Source organism: Ornithodoros turicata, unplaced genomic scaffold (genome assembly GCF_037126465.1).
Source record: "Ornithodoros turicata isolate Travis unplaced genomic scaffold, ASM3712646v1 Chromosome68, whole genome shotgun sequence".
Taxonomy (NCBI): Eukaryota; Metazoa; Arthropoda; class Arachnida; order Ixodida; family Argasidae; genus Ornithodoros; species Ornithodoros turicata.
In genome coordinates this window covers 455,714-473,207 of record NW_026999389.1, presented here as the reverse complement: position 1 = coordinate 473,207, position 17,494 = coordinate 455,714, and the positions used below count along the sequence as shown (strand labels likewise).

Below are 17,494 nucleotides of genomic sequence, written 5' to 3'. Positions count from 1 at the left end.
GTCATGAGATTTGTGGTCCATGATGATTAGGTTCCTGCACAGCAACTGCAGAGCAAATTACAAAATATGCCATGCGAATATGGGGCTCGAAACATAAGTCTCAATATGCACAAAATATGCAGAAATATGATACTGAGAAAGTTGCTTCGCTGAAGCTGAAACTTTGGTTTGCGCATTGTCAAAATTGTCTAAAAAGTACGGTAAGAGGGGTTTACGCAATTGTAATGAGATTTTCAGCGTCACCTGTCTGTAAATGACTGTTCAACGGTTTTTAAAATCGTCATGCGATGTCTATCGGCCAGTTCGGTCGTGCCTTCGAATGCCGTATGCTGCCTCACCACCAATAGGGTCTCTCCGCTCTTTCAACTCATGGTTTCGCCCCAGGTGTGCTGGATGAGCCTGTTCTTTTCACAAATGTGTAATCTTATATACACGCCACGTGCCAACCATTGCAACGAATGATATTATACCGGGTGTTTCAGTTAAATCCCCGGGCTAAATAATTCGCGAACGGGTGCACCAATCCACGAACTTTCTTTTTTACAAGTATCTGTCCGATACCACCTACAAGCTGCACACCGTGTGAATGAGTGGGAGGCGCTCATTATTAAAATAAAAATGCAAATGAGTTTCGTCAAAAAGTGTATCTTCTAAAGCAGGGCGCTGTCGGCATTAAAATGGGTACTACCCCTTTTGGGACCTTCAGTGGACACCTTTTAGAGAAAAATCTGCCACCGAAGCGGGTCATTTGTTGCAGTAATTAATTGGTTTCGGTTTACGTATTTTTGTCGCGGCTGGTCGCGGCGAAGCGCAAAAGGACGCTCTTTCACTCCCTTATCCATCGCTAAATTACGTCCTTACATTAATGAATTACACCAATGAATTACACCAATGAAATACGCCCTTTTGCGCTTCACCGCGACCAGCCGCGACAAAAATACGTAAACCGAAACAAATTAATTACTGCAACAAATGACCCGCTTCGGTGGCAGATTTTTCTCTAAAAGGTGTCCACTGAAGGTCCCAAAAGGGGTAGTACCCATTTTAATGCCGACAGCGCCCTGCTGTAGAAAATACACTTTTTGACGAAACTCATTTGCATTTTTATTTTCATAATGAGCGCCTCCCACTCATTCACACGGTGTGCAGCTTGTAGGTGGTATCGGACAGATACTTGTAAAAAAGAAAGTTCGTGGATTGGTGCACCCGTTCGCGAATTATTTAGCCCGGGGACTTAACTGAAACACCCGGTATATATAACGTTATGGCTTCTGATTCGAAGGCAGAGGGGGCGTACACCTTTGTGTGGCAATTTTCATATATTCAAACTGCTACAAAAAGCCTTACGTTCCCTCCGAATCAGAAGCAGTAACCAAACACGTGCTGGCTGCGGCCCCGTCTAATTGTCTTAGGAACCATTAGGAACGATATCATTCGGTGTCCTTATCTATGGAAAATGGGAGGAGACGCCTATGTGGGACCCTTCAGATGACGCACACTTGGAACAGGGGCGGTCCCAGCGAAGTACATTGGGGTGGGGTGGGGTGGGGGCGTCTGCGAGCCTTTAGCCAGGCGCTATCCATTTGGGTGCGAGGGGTTCTGGACACGAGATCAACCTTTTCTCGCACGAAGTCCTATCACTGGTAATCCATTTTAGGACCCATTTAGGTCGCTCTCCTTGAGAGTGTCACAAAGAAAGAGACGAAAACTGGACGAGGCTATGTTTTTGGGGTGGTGGAGACAGCTCTCGCACCCCTGGGACCGCCACTGCCTTGGAAGTCACTGGAGAGGCGTGTTAGCTCAGCTCAGTTGGCAGAGCCCTGGACCGGCAATCCAGAAGATGTGGGTTCGAGTCCTACAGCTGCCTAACCTTTTCAGTGACTTCCATCTTTCAATATTATGCATGTTCCAAATAGGCGCCTACGTGGCGCCTACATGATAGGCGCCTATCATGTGCCTACGCTCTTAAAAATGACCTTCGCCGCATAGCATGCTTCTAGCCAATCGAATGATATAGTTATCTGCCCTGATTTGTTGAAAATGGAAGGCATACGCCTTTTTTGTGACAATTATGAACAGCATAAGTGTCACAAGAAGGCGTACGCCTCCTATTTTCAACAAATCTGGGCATCGTTTGAGATGGTGGTTGGCTAGGAGCGTGCTATGCGGTGAAGTTCATTTTTAAGAGCGTAGACACATGATATCGTACTCTCTTAGAAATGAACTTCAACGCATGGCGCGCTCCTAGCCAACCATCATCCCGATTGACAACGTTCTCGCCCCTGATTTGTTGAAAACGGGAGGCGGAGCCTATTCTGTGACGTGCATAATGGCCGAAATATGCTCCGCCTCCCATTTTCAACAAATCAGGGGCGAGAACGTTGTCATTCGGGATGATGGTTGGCAAGGAGCGTGCTATGCGGTGAAGTTCATTTTTAAGACTGTACACTCTTAAAAATGAACTTCACCGCATAGCACGCTCCTAGCCAACCATTATCTCGAATGATTTCGTTATCTGGCCTGATTCGCTGAAAACGGGGGCGTACGCCTTTTTGTGACAATTATGACCAGCATAAGTGTCACAAAAAGGCGTACGCACCCCGTTTTCAGCGAATCAGGCCAGATAACAATATCATTCGAGGTGATGGTTGGCTAGGAGCGTGCTATGCGGTGAAACTCATTTCTAAGAGTGTAGGTGCATTTTCGTTTTAAAGGGCTATGAACTTTACCAAGCTAGCCCGCCGACTGTGTCGGCTCCAAACGGGTGTTTTAACTTGCTGGCTGTGACACCTTTTGTATAGATGAATCTGATAGGTTCGTATCTTCTCGCCTGCTAGCCAACCATCATCCCCAACGACAACGTTCTCGCACCTGCTTTGTTGATAACGGCAGGTGGAGCCTATTATGTGGACCCCATTATTTTTTTTATTTTTTTTTATTTATCAATACTGCCAGCTGCTTGATAGCAGCCAAAGCAGGGGTGGGACATACATTGTAAAGTTTACAGCAACTAAAACGAGCACTGCAGTAAAAAAAACAAAAAAACAATAACCACCACCAACAAGAAGATACACTCAAAACATCAAAACAATAATCTTTTGTGGAAAGTAATTACAGCTGATCACCAACGACAGCTAAAAATGCATTCACGGATGTTGCATGTACTGCGTCTGCAGGAAGACAGTTCCAGTCAGTTGTGGTCCGTGAAAAGAAACTATATTTAAAGGAGTCTGTCCTAGGAATTTCTGTTCTAAACTGCAAATGGTGTGATCGAGTTCGGCAATGTGAAGCCCTTTCAACGTAATGGTCAATATTAATCTTGTATGTCCCTTGGACAAGCTCATCTATTAATCTTTCGTCTTCTAACCAATGAGTCGAGTCCAGCTAATTCGTACATACAGGTAATGGATGAGCTAGGGCTATATCGATTGTAAATGAATCGTAAGGCTCTCTTCTGGATGGCTTCGAGTTTATCAATATTAGTGGTAGTAAAAGGGTCCCATACGGGGGAAGCATACTCTAATATCGGTCGCACACAAGTTTTGTAAGCGGCTAGCTTTGTATCAGGGGTAGCGTGCTTTAAATTTCGTTTCAAGAACCACAACCTATGAGATGCCCTTCGACAAATTTTTTCGATATGGGAATTCCAGGTCAAATCATTCGTGATGTTAATCCCTAAATAGATGTAGCTATTAACAAAATTGACAGCCCGGCCGTCGATTTCATACGTGTAACGTAAAGGATCACTCTGTCTTGACACAGTCATAACCGCACACTTTTGTACATTGAGGTCCATTTGCCAAGATGAACACCAACTACTTATAGCATTAAGAGCAGTGTTAAGAGCGTCCTGATCCCTCCGGCACGAAATACGAGAAAAAATTACACAATCGTCTGCAAACATTGATACCTTCACCGAGATATCACGTACCATATCATTAATAAAGAGTAAGAACAGCAAAGGGCCGAGTACCGACCCCTGCGGCACTCCCGATGTAACTGGCACTAATCCAAACCTATCGCCCCGTACTTCAACATACTGTTGCCGTAAATTAAGATAGTCTGTCAGCCAACGTACAATGATTTCATTCTTGAGAAGCTCTCTGAGCTTTATCAGAAGTTTTGCATGCGACACTTTGTCAAAGGCACGTGATAAATCTAAAAAGATAACATCCGTTTGACCTCTATTGTTGATAGAAATAGACAGATTGTGCACAAAATCTAAAAGCTGAGTTACGGTCGACAAACCTCTTCGGAACCCGTGTTGCCTTTCGGTAATGAAATTTATGTTGTCAAGGTAGTTTGCAATGTGTCCCACCAAAATATACAATATAAAATATGTACCGCATTATGGCTACAAAATACGCTCCACCTCCCGTCTGCAACAAATCAGGGACGAGAATGTTGTCACTCTGGATGATGGTTGGCTAGGCACGTGCCTCGACCCCTCCCCCCTCATTGTTAAGAGCGTAAAGCAGAACGTTATGTGGACCTCCGTGTTGGCGTCTGATTGGGTTCTACAATTCTTCAGATGGCGTAACAATGGATAGAGGTATCTGGATGGCGGTGCTTGTACTCGTCGATATCCGAAAAAAAGTGTGTTCTTGTATTAACGGTGCACACGTTATGGAGGAGAAGAATTGAACAATAAATTGTAAATAGAATTACGAAGCGTAGAAAAACAATATTACATCTAGTAAACCCGTAACGAAAGGCATGCAGACCTCCTTTAACAGTGCAATCGAACTACCGCGCGTACCGAACTGCTCCTGCGGAGCGCCGACTGGCATGAGTTGATCGTGAACGGAACGGAAGTGTTGCAGCCAGTGCAGCAATTGTCGCTGGTGACGATGGCAGTGCTGAAAGAGGCGGGAAAAGTGACGAATGACGCTCTGAGGGGAATATGAGTCCTAGACCGACTTCTAAAGGAACTGTGCAGCCATATGCCTGGACAGTGTCTGAGGGAGACCCCAGGAATAAACCCCCAGACACTGCACTCGACATGGCCAGCACGCTAACTACTGAGCCACGTTTCTGAGCAATTGTTTGTTCTGTAAAGTTACGCCTTTAGGTTCCCAAATCACATACGCAGCAAGAACTGTCGTGCATTTTGAAAATGCTACGCCAGTTGAAAGCTAAGATTCGTACGGTTCATGCTGATCAGGAGCATAAGGCTGACGACATGCCCACGTCCGAAGCACATGGCATAAACATCAAGGACTGTCGCGGGCAGATTTACGACAATGGTGGGTTCATTAGTGGAAAGTACATACGTCTTCGAGCTAAGTATACGACAGAAAAAACAAACAAACAAATCCCCTGGCATGTGGGTCCGTTGTTCAGCGCACCCTCGGTGTCGAGCGCGGCATCGCTGCTGTCATGGGCGTACCGAGAGTGGTGGAGGGGGGGGGCGTGGCACTCCTCTGGAGCTACAAGGTCGCATGTGAAAATTGTGCCCTCATTAGTCGTAAGTCGTAATGATTATTCTCAGATGTCATACGAACCTCTGAACACCCGCACAGTCCGCAACGTCCGTCTCCAGAAGAAGAGGTGGTAGGGGGGGGGGGGGGGGGGGGGCAGGGTTGCAGCTTGTTTGGAAAAAAATCCTGGGAACGCCTATGGCTGCTGTTGCCTTTGTCGATTTCCTCGACGCATCCACGCGTAAACGCTATGTGGTCAACCCCAAGGGCTGGCCAGAGAAGCAGCTCGTGCCAGCACCGAGGAGAGTCCTGCTGCCTGGCGGTTCTGCATCGCAAGTGCTGTGGGAGCCCTAGTCAACCACCATTATTATTGCTAGGGATCGAAAATGGCTCAAGTGCGTGTTAATACTAGCGGTGTCATTGACACGTTGTCAAGATAATGATAATTGGGGGTTTACGTCGCGAGACAACTGAGAGCATTAGCGACGGCACAGGTGTCTGTCTGGGGGTTCCTCTTGCCCACCTGAGGGTTCTTTAACGTGCGACGAAAGCTCATCACACGGCACCCCGTATTTAACGTCCCTCGCGGAAGACGACGTGTCTAAGCAACTTGTACCCTGCCACCGAGTTGCTGGCATCCTCGGTCCAATGGCCTGATAGCCCAACAAGGCCAAAGCAGCTGTCCAGTACTGGCGTGCCGACGTGCAGCTAAAGAGCTCCTGCTAATTTTTTTCTCTTATACACCTGACTGTCTTTGCACTGCGGTTTCCAGTGGTGTGTTAGCACACCCTGACGGCACACTCTTAAAAATGAGCTTCACCACATAGCACGCTCCTGTCCAACCATCATCTCGAATGATATCGTTATCTGCCTTGATTTGTTGAAAACTGGAGGCGTACGCCTTTTTTGTGATACTTATGCTGTTCATAATTGTCACAGAAAAGGTGTACGCCTCCCGGTTTCAACAAATCAGGGCAGATAACGATATCATTCGAGATTCATTGCCAACAGTGCAGGAATTCCGTGCCACGTGAGCTCCTGAGCCATGGGTATTGGCAAATACCACTCGCCTCTAAAGGTTTTAAGCTATGTATAATGAGCATTCCGTTTGAAGGTTACCGCTTCAACAGGATGCCCTTTGGCATATACACGGCTCCTGAAGTTTTCCAGCGAATTATGCACGGCATCCCGCATGATCTGAAGGGGATGCAAGTCGCCATGGACGATATACTTGTCTGGGATGGCACGAAAGAGAAACACGATGAAAACCTCCGGAGCGTACAGCAGAGGTGTCGAGAAGTTCATCTGAAGTTGAACCTCACGAAGTGTCACTTTGGAAAAAGCGAAGTGAGGTATCTCGGACATCATCTCACTGTTGACGGTTTGAAGATAGACCCCGAAAGAACAAAATCTATAGGAGCAATTCCGAAGTCAAGCTACGTCAGTAATACCTCAGTCAGACGGGCACATATACGTTAAACACATATACATATAAGTTAATGACGGTATGCATTTACGGCCGTGACCGTTAAGGCCGTATATGTGCCCGTCTGACAGGGGTATAAGACTCAGATTATTCTTGGGAATGATTAATTACCTGTCCGGTTACCCGCCGTCTGGTGAGAGTCTTGCACAATACCCACTGAAGTTTCAAATTAAAAGAAGACATTGGTCCGGGCAATCTACTATATTCACGTTAATGCAAATGCTATTTCGGCTGTTTCAGTGTTTGTCCATGTTGTCTTCTTCGTTCGGGCCGCTGCCATTACCGCCATCAGCACGGAATCGGCAGTGCGAGTACAGAGAAGTGGTGAAAGGAAGCGCCTGTGCCAACCCTCCTTGAAGTGTGTAATCATGTTTGCGAACGCCAAACAAGTCCCCGCTTTGTTGATCTCTGTCGCCGAGGCTCGCTTTGCCCGCACCTGAAGACTATCGCAATTGCTGCCTAATCACGATTCCTCGCGATGTGGATCCTGCGTCGCTGCGTTGTGGGTAGAAGTTTGGGGTTCTAGTTCTCTCATATTAGTATTTTGCAAGGAGACTGTAACACGAGTTACACACTGAAAAAGACCATGTCTACAACTGTTGTGTAGACGACGACACATCATTCCTTCAGGAAAATTCATTCATTCACGCACCGTCGTCCACGACCATACGACCACGTCACGTCATCATAGCAATGTTTTCTAGCAGGTTACGTATCAAGTACCGGGAAGATAGTGTAGTCGGATACCCGCTATAGACCCGCAATTAGTAACTCTTTCCTTGTGGTAAAACTTTTGGTTCTGGTAAAAATGACACACGTTGGCACTATCCTGCTTGCATCCTCGCACAAGCTTTCATGCGGTGGACTGCACTTCATCAGGTCTGTTTTTCTCTCAAACGTAGATCTGCGTGGATCCCAACAATAACCAGTTCCACTGGTACCTTTGTGATTCCACATCATGGGATGTCATCGACCAGAAGATGGTGGTACGGGTGTTGCGTACATACTCTGACAGTATAACTGTCTTTGACACACACCTTACAATGAGGGTTAAGGTACGTAACCTCAACTTCCTTGACTGCAGCGATGGGTTGCGATTTGTCTCTGGATTCCAGCACTGTTTTTCAGGATCTTAGAGATGGTGAGAAATATTCTCACCATCATGTGCTCGTTTTCGGTCATGTATATATATACCGGGCATTAAAATGGGTACTACCCCTTTTGAGACCTTCAATGGACACCTTTTAGAGAAAAATCTGCCATCGAAGCGGGTCATTTGTTGCAGTAATTAATTGGTTTCGGTTTACGTATTTTTGTCGCGGCTGGTCGCGGCGCAGCGCAAAAGGACGCTCAATAAATTACGTCCTTACATTAATGAATTACACCAATGTATTACACCAATGAAATACGCCCTTTTGCGCTTCGCCGCGACCAGCCGCGACAAAAATACGTAAACCGAAACCAATTAATTACTGCAACAAATGACCCGCTTCGGTGGCAGATTTTTCTCTAAAAGGTGTCCACTGAAGGTCCCAAAAGGGGTAGTACCCATTTTAATGCCGACAGCGCCCTGCTTTAGAAGATACGCTTTTTGACGAAACTCATTTGCATTTTTATTTTAATAATGAGCGCCTCACACTCATTCACACGGTGTGCAGCTTGTAGGTGGTATTGGACAGATAGTTGTAAAAAAGAAAGTTCGTGGATTGGTGCACCCGTTCGCGAATTATTTAGCCCGGGGATTTAACTGAAACACCCGGTATAACACACACATATAACCATATATAATAAACACACAACCGATACACGGACAGGCTAGAACTCTTTTGAAGTAGAGGCCATCTACAGCTTTGAAGGATCCCTTAGGATCGCCGACAGACATTGTTAAAACTTCACCGCATAGCAAGCTCCTAGCCATACATCATCTCGAATGATATACTTAGCTATCTGCCCTGATTTTCTGAACACTGGAGGCGTACGCCTTTTTTGTGACACTTAAGCTGTTCATAATTGGCAGATAACGATATCTCTTGAGATTACGGTTGGCTAGGAGCGTGCTTTGCGGTGAAGTTTTTTAAAATTGCGTGGCAATGTCAATCTTGCATTAATGAATCTCTTAGAGCTCACCGGAGTTCTGTATAGACTTCACGGACTTGCGTAGTAACTTTCGTAGCGGTAGCGGTGGATGCAGACTCCACCATTATGTTTCTGTTCACGCAGCTAGGTCACTTAAATTTTCTTCACAGAACTTCATTACATCCCATATAAATAGTCTAACGTCACCGCATACAACATTATTTTCAAAATCCAGTTGAAGCTAATTCTAACTCACAGAAGCCGGTTCTAATTGCTCTGATTAGTCGATCCCAGCACCGGCCCTTCACGCTGATTGGTTGGTCATACCTCCGCTCACTTCATTCTGGTTGGTCCAAGCCTACTTGATTGACTCCACACCTTCACACTGATTGGTCCATTCAACGTCTTCAGTCCTTTGATTGGTTGGTCATAGCTCCGTCCTAAAGCCCCTGACTACTAAAAAAGGTAGCGCAGTCCTGCTCCCCCCCCCCGCCCCCACACGCTTCTCTCCCTTCGCCTCGAGAATGGATTGCTGCTGCACCGTAGCAGACGACAGCCGTGTTACAGCCGTGCGCACGCAAGAGAAATTTTACTGTTTGTTCTGTTTGCGCGTTCAGGAGATGTCTTCGTCGGATGTCCTCGTGAAATTTAATCCCGCTATGAAGACTGAAAATAAATAAACAAATGCATGCAATAAAGCGTTCACGTGTTTATGGCAATGAGCAGATACACTGCACTCTTAAAAATGAACTTCACCGCATAGCACGCTCCTAGCCAATCATCACCTCGAATGATATCCTTATCTGCTCTGACTTGTTGAAAACCGGAGGCGTACGCCTTTTTTGAGACAATTATGAACAGCATAAGTGTTCAGGGCAGATAATGATATCAGTCGAGATGATGGTTGGCCAGGAGCATGCTATGTGGTGAAGTTCATTTTTAAGAGTGCAGGTTGCCCTTTATAAGAGCTTCGATAAGCCATACTTCAGGTTAATTGGAACAATCTTGAAGCTTGTGTACGGCCTGCCATGTTTTAACGTATTGAGAAGCGGCCCGATTTAAACAGCACCCTTGTTAGGTTCAGACGAGTTGGGTCAGCTTGGTTCTTTCCCCAACCACTTCACTTTATTAAGGGAAGTGGTTTGGGACAAAGAAAGTAACTGTCAAAAAGGCAACACACGACAACAGGAATTTCAACAAACGACACTGTCGTGTGAGGTACGCTGACGTAATAGAAACAGGAGAATGGTATACTGCTCGGTCAAATGCGCCGCACTGTGTTACGTTCTCAAGAATACATGCATAAGCGTGACCCATCTGTGAAATGATCCTGAGCACAAGCAAAAATTCACTACGGCGTCGCAACTGGACGCAAAATGTGGCTACGCGTTGAAGATGACAGCTTTGCACGGCGACAGCATGGGTAAAGTAAGATAAAGGATAATAAAGGTGTGGGCTTGACGAAACTGAAAGGCCTAGAAAGCCTTTCCTTCACAAAGCTGGGATGACGGCTTTCCCGTATAAATACCCTTGAAATACCCTTGCCTCCGCCATATCGGGTATGGCACCTGAACGCACAGCGACTAATTTTTGCATAAAACGCTGAAGGGGAGATTCGGAAATAAGCGCAGTCCTATAGTTTGGCATTCACTCTAAAAACAGAATTTCATCGCATAGCACGCTGTGCGCCAACCATTGCGAAGAATGATAGGGTTATCGCTTCTCATTCGAAGCGAAATGGGGCGTACGCCTTTTTGTGACAATTTTATATGTCCAAATTGTCACAAAAAGGCGTATGCCCGCTCTCTTCAAATCAAACGATAACCGTATCCTTCTTCGCAATGGTTGGTGCACAGCGTGCTATGCGGTTTTTAGAGTGTTGGCTCTCGCTAGGCTGTCCTGCTTTCTGCAGCGCGAATGGCGGCTACGGAACAGGCGCCGCACCACGTGATACCGAAAGCCCAATGAAAGAGGCAAGACGCCTTAGACCGCGTGAGAAAAGGCGTGAGAGAGGAGGAAAACGTTAACGGCGATCCAAAAAAGGTTCGGCTACTTTTACGAAGCATACACTCTTAGAAATGCACTTCACCGCATAGCACGCTCCTAGCCAACCTTCATCCCGAATGACAACGTTCTCGCCTCTGATTTGTTGAAAACTGGAGGTGGAGCCTATTCCATGCCGTGCATAATGGCCACAAAAGAGGCTCCGCCTCCTGTTTTCAACAAATCAGGGGCGAGAACGTTGTCATTCGGGATGATGGTTGGCTAGGAGCGTGCTATGTGGTGAAGTTCATTTCTAAGAGTGTAGGGGATTTACTCTGTCCCCTTCACAAGCTCCGCCACTTGTTTGAGTCTACTTGATTTGCCCTGTCCAGGTCCCTGCTGAACACCGATTGACTCGCTTTCGCATGCACTTACCAGGCTGCCAAGGTCGCTCCCACAATTGCTTACCCGTCCAGGGTCATATTCATGTGAGCCGATTGGCCCAGGTTTACATAGACAATGCCCAAGCAGGTGGCGCGCGGGTTGATGAGCATCAGCTTCAGACAGTCTATTGGCCCAGGGCAGCCCCTCCTTTGCGCTCAGCTTCAACTGCTTATTGGTCCAGCTAGTGTAGCCACTCATAGGTCACTTCTACTCACAGGCTGGTGGGGTCCAACCGCTATTGGTCCAGCTGCATCATAGAGAGCCCCTCACTGGTCAATTCCACTCATCTACATCGGTGGAACTTATCAATCCAGCTGGGACATCCACTCATTTATTGGTCATGCTGCTCAGGTCATGCTGCTCATGGTCAGGCACTGCTCGTGTCTACATTTCTAAGCTCTCTCCATTCTGTCTCTTGGTTCATACTTCTAGCTAGACATCTACTCATTGGTCACTTTCAGTCATCTCTGTGCTCCATCCCCATCGCCCGCTTATTGGTGCATACTTCCAGTTGCATGACAGAGCTGCTACTCTCTAGGTTTTTAAGCTCATTTTTACTGATGGAGCCTAACTGCTTAGTCAATAATTCCATCTAGACATATGCTCATTGGTCACTTTCCCTCCCGTTTAGGTTTCTAAGCACCCTCTCAACAGTTGACTGGTCGATACACCTAGATGGTCATCTACTTCGTGGTCATTTCCACTGACCTCTATGGATTTCTAAGCTTCCTCATAGACTACAACTGCTTACTTTAAACTAGTTTAGTTAAACTACTGTTTCGAGTAGTTAACTACAGTAGTAAGGTTACTGCAGGCGCCAACTACTTCAGATTTTGCCGCAGGTTTTACGGCAGGATTTACCTTGAGCCTTGATTTACCTTTTTAGCTACTTGTTCAAACTAAATCTTCAGTTTTATCACTGCTTATGATTCATATTTAGGTGTCTAAGAACACTACCCAAGTAGCAAAGTGCACTGAAAGTCGAGTGGAATAGGGGGTGAACGGGTAGGTGAAAGGCCTTGAACAGATTCATGAAACTAAAGAACATCTCTGCAAGTAGTTGATAACTACTTTCTAACTACAATCAGGCAGTAACTAGTAGTTTAACTACTTGTAGTTAACTACTGGCCATCACTGACATTATGTACTATTTTACAATTTGTAATTCGATTCTAGGATAACTCACTCAGGACCGAAGTAGGCAATGCCAATCGAGATAAGCATTTCATTATTTCAGATATGCAAGGCAAGGAAGCAGGGCTTTCAGGGTGGCTATGTCGTGTTCGCCGTGGAAGATATTTACGAAGCGAACATTTGCCGCGACACTTACGCCGACGGCTACAGGGATATTCGCCACATCAGAGACTACTTGGACGAGAATCTTTCTGTATGCCCATCGCTGGAAAATTGGAGGAAACGCCGCGGCGACTGCCCATGAAATACATTCTGGCTTCGACGATCATTTTTGACAGCTTCTCATACGTAACACGATCGGAACCCTTGGAGGGAAATTGGAATGGCTGCAGAAATCACATCTGCCTGTATGCTCGCAATGACCGCTTGCGAGATAATAATTCGTAGGATTGATGCTAAAATGAGCACGCTTTCTGTATCGATTTCCAAAACAATGTTTTTCAAGGACAATGTTCCTCTGGGGTACAAATGGACTCCGCGTAATTCAGTAACGGAAATAAAATGAATGGAATTTCCGATATGGAGGTTTCATTATGAAATGCCTCTGTTGTTGTGATCAGATGTTTTTTTACCTTAAAATTGCAGTGACATACCAAACGTACAAGCGTGAAGAGGGCGTTTTTGTCCTAGCCGTATTCAATACCAATATGTTCCAACAGCTTTATTTTTGGGACGAGGCAATAGGCTGAATTTGTAACCTGCGCTTCGCTAGAAGCGACCCTAGCTATTGTGCTATAGCGTCCATCGCGGAAAGGATTAATGTGTACTTTATTAGGGGCGCCACACAATTGAAATCTGCATACCTGAATGGAATTATGCAAGATGCATTGTCATCTATAGTAAATAAGCGGCGGTCGGTTCTACAAATTCTTCCTGAGACCAGCCTCCCACGGAAAGTTTTGTCAGCGGTGACCATATCATCCCTATGTGCCCATTGTTTACCTATATGATAGCCAGCGCACACTTCCCCGGTGTTTGTCCGCTATCTGCAAACACGGCAAGGTGAGGCCAAGATGGCTGCTGGTTTGAAACTTTTTTGAAACTTTTGAAGCTTTTGAAACAATTTCTTTGTCGTCTTGAGACCCACCGTGGACTGGAATTACTGCGGAATAACAGCTGTTGAGGGATATACCATGTATTTGCGTCTGTGGGGGTGGTAAGGGGGGTGACACCCGTAGCTGCTTTCTTTGGCATGTGCCTTTTGGTGGAACTAAAAAAATTGAGGTATCGCAAAGCAAAGATCTACTTCGCGGGGGGGGGGGGAGGCAGATTTTTTGAAGGGGAATCTAACGTTTCACGGACCTCCCGCCTTCTGGACAAGAGGTCCCATTTCGATTTCTCCGTCTGTACCATGGCGTCCCTACATGACTTTTTCGGCGTAAAGCAAAGAATTCCCAAGGTGTGTGTGTGTGTGGGGTGGGGTGGGGGGAACTAAAACGTACAACCAATAAACCCAAGACAATAGCCTGAGGACAATCGAATGCTCGGATATGCAGACGGTCCTCTGATAACGTTCAAATTATTAGACGATATCCGAGTGTACGTCGCGAGCGTAACTGCGAGCGAAGAGCGCGGACTGTAATGGCCTCTATAGATGGAGGCCACTCACCCCTTTTTTTTCTCCCGTACTACCATGATCTGTACTAACCTCTGCTTAGCTCTTCCTTGCTTGTTTTGTGGGCTCGTGCACCCCAATAACGGAGTGGCAGTTGACAACTAGATTGCTCTCACCAACGCCGTCGGAGCGGTTGCGAAATCTGGTTGGGTTCCGGTCATGCGCCAACTTCCGCTGAGTAGTGTGTCTGTTGCGCCATGCCTGCCATGTTTAGCTTTTTGCGTCGTCCTTGTTTTCACTACCAGTACATACCAGGGAAACACCGGAAGTCACATGAGTTAACATTAAATCTCCGTTCCTCTGCTCAAACCTGCCGCTTTCTTCTTCCTGGGCGATTCCTCTGGCTCGGAGACTGAATTCCCAATTGTAGTTTTTCATTTGTGCATGTAGTGATCGGTAGTTTTTCGCCACTGGATGAATTACGTACGCTATAGCAAAAGACCGTTTTGCCTTGTGCACTGACGAGAAGTGATTTTCAGCGCCATTTGTTGTGTAGCGTCCATTAAGCGATGCAGGAGCCTTAATTTGTGCAGGCATTGCAGACTGCATCGAACTTTTACGTCTGTGTGGCGGGGTAGGGGGTGGTAAGTGCCCAAAGGTTGCAGGGAAACTTTCGAAATGAAAGGTAAAAATGGAAATTTTTACCCTTTCCCATGCCTGCCCACGTGACATCTAACAAATAGTATTGCTCTCGCCCTGAAAACGAAGAGCAGGACTGCCTAGCCCCCACGGCGAGCTGTAGAAGCCCGCACACACTCCGAAGCTACTTATTTCGCAGGTAGCATGGAAGGAGGACTTTCGAAATTTGGGCTCTGAACAACACAGGTGAGTCGTACATTTTTAACAAGAAAAGTTGCAGCTGGAATGGCTCTCGAAACTTGACCTCAGAAAAAGAGGTTAGCAGAGGGGGCTAAACTAAACCAGGCGAACTACGTGTAGTGACAAATGCATATGTCCCAAAGAAGACAAGCAACCTCAGGGTAACCAACAACAGCATGTTTATTTGCATACACGACAGTTTCCTGTAGAAAACCACTGCGTCGTAATCTGTCCTCTGCAGCAACACTAGTGAAGACGTTTGTTTTCCAGCCACGGCTGGACAAGCTTCAGGTTCCCTCGCAGTAGAGAAGGGACACCATGTTTAAGATGGGGGACTTCGCGATAACTCCTTCCTATTACCACACTCCCACCTTTTCAAAGGTCTGACAAGGGCAAAATTTCAGCGGAAGGGCAGTCAGTATCCGCGGACAGCACCCTACGCAGGAGGACGACGTCGTCGACTCTGATGGCGCTGCTACCGTAAAGTTGCTGCGCAGCGGGTTTCCGAGGGCTGTGTTGCTGAACTATTTGGGGAAGCATACGAAGTGGAAGGCATCTGCTGTAGCAGGTCCGTTCACGGCACTGTCGAGGGAGCTAGAATTCCTCTTGGCAAGCATGACTGATAAGAAGCGGCGGGAAACAGTAAATAAAACACAAGAGGGGAGAACACAAAGATGAAAGCACTGGAGAAAACCGCTACCAACTATCTGCTCATGTCCCCTGGACAAGCCAGCTCCAGAGAACACAAACATTCAGGTTAACCAGCAACTAATAACATAGTCATTCGCTTACATCGTAGTTTCCTGTAGTAGACAACTGCCGTAATCTGCCGAAGGAACCCGTCCGTCGACGTTGCTCACGCAAGCCTCCAGGATGGCTCTCCCTCCTGCCTTGGTAGCGCTGCGGGTTATATAAGCTTGAGGTTCCCTCGCAGTAAAGAGGGAAACAGCACGTGTGAGACCACCATCGTCGATAACACCTTGCTATCGCCACCCTTCTTATCTTGCAAAAGATAATTCTAAACGATATTTTGGTTTTCCAGAATAAATGCGCGTGCCATTTTGCCCGCACGGCTTCCTTTGCAGTACCGCCCTTTCCCTCGAGAGTTGCCCAAACATAAAATGTCAGATTTCGAGGCGATGTAAAACATGCATAATATTTTTGTTCTAATTGTATGTCATATTTCAACAACAAAAATTAAGAAATAAAGGGGTACAGGACACTGGGGAAAGAAAGCTACATTATGTAGCTCTACGTGCCGCAGTCCCACTCTTCATGCGAACACAGCAGTGATTAAGAGAGAGAGAGATTACGTACGTTTCATGATATCATAATATAAAAATTATATACAAACACAAACGGAAGAGTAAGCACAGAGTACTACTTAGCACAAAAACTCATATTCGTAAAGGGAGTATAGAGTCAGCAGTCTTTACCCTCAGCGGCAAAGACGAACTACCTGCAGCAAGCATAATTTGGGTAATGTGCGCATCTATAAAGAATTGTCGGTAATATACTGCTGTATCACCCTCATGATGGATAAGTCGCGATAAGTCGCGATAAGTCTGTGATAAGTCGCGAAGCAACTTTTGTGATGGTGTGTGGTTGATTTCCGTTAATGTATTTTCTTCGTTCAACAGATTCTTATTCTGAAGCTGGTTGCTGTGCCGTGAACAGTTCCCTGTTCTGTTGCCGTTCACATACTGGCTGCTACTGCTACAACTTCTACAGTTACCTTTCCTGGGCTAACAAGATTAGAAGTATAGCAAATGAAACATGAGACACGGATGCTGTAAGGGCGCCGTACCGTAAATGCCCTTGAGTCCGTTTGTCATTCCACTATTCGTTTTTCTCCGTTCTATTTTTGTCTCTAAAATACTGGGTCTCTTAGTAACCCGTGCGCCAATACTGATTCTAAGGGCGCCGGTAATTTGGTGCATTCGTAGCCCTACGGCGGGCCCAGTGTAATTTCTGAAGCCGTGTTCTATTATTGCATGTAACAGCATAGCAGTTATCGCGTGTACCTACGCCTTTAGAGCAGGCACTGGACTGAATATAGAAAACCATATATTCAGCGCGCGTCTGTCGGTATCGTCCTTGCAATAAACCCATCTGAGCAAAAACAATGGAAACGCACGGTATGGCCAAGCATGTTTGACAAATTGAGCAAAGTTTCAGCGCTCACGAATCATTTCATACTTTTAGATTATCGGCAGGCTCACTTCAAAGTTTTCACAGGGCATTGTCATACTGTTATCTAGACGTGCGTGATCTTCATTGATTTGACGGGGTTTTGCGCGATTATCTTTTTTCAGTCTGGCACAGAACGGGACGTGGGAACATGCGCCAAGGCCATGCGCAGTGAATGTGTTTGTAGTACAGAAAACAACCCTCTGCAGTGCCTCGCCGAACCTACCAGCACAACAGGGAAAGCATTGATGTTTGGACGTATTTTCC

The 17,494-nt window shown here is 46.3% G+C and overlaps 1 long non-coding RNA gene across 1 annotated transcript; it reads right to left on the bottom strand.

Moving 5' to 3' along the window:
* Positions 1–15,199: 15,199 nt before the first annotated feature.
* On the bottom strand, positions 15,200–16,010 carry LOC135374504 (uncharacterized). Its single transcript, XR_010416929.1, has 2 exons — positions 15,830–16,010; positions 15,200–15,656 (listed from the first exon to the last, which is right to left on the bottom strand). It is a non-coding gene; the product is annotated as an uncharacterized LOC135374504 (long non-coding RNA).
* Between the last annotated feature and the right edge of the window lie 1,484 nt (positions 16,011–17,494).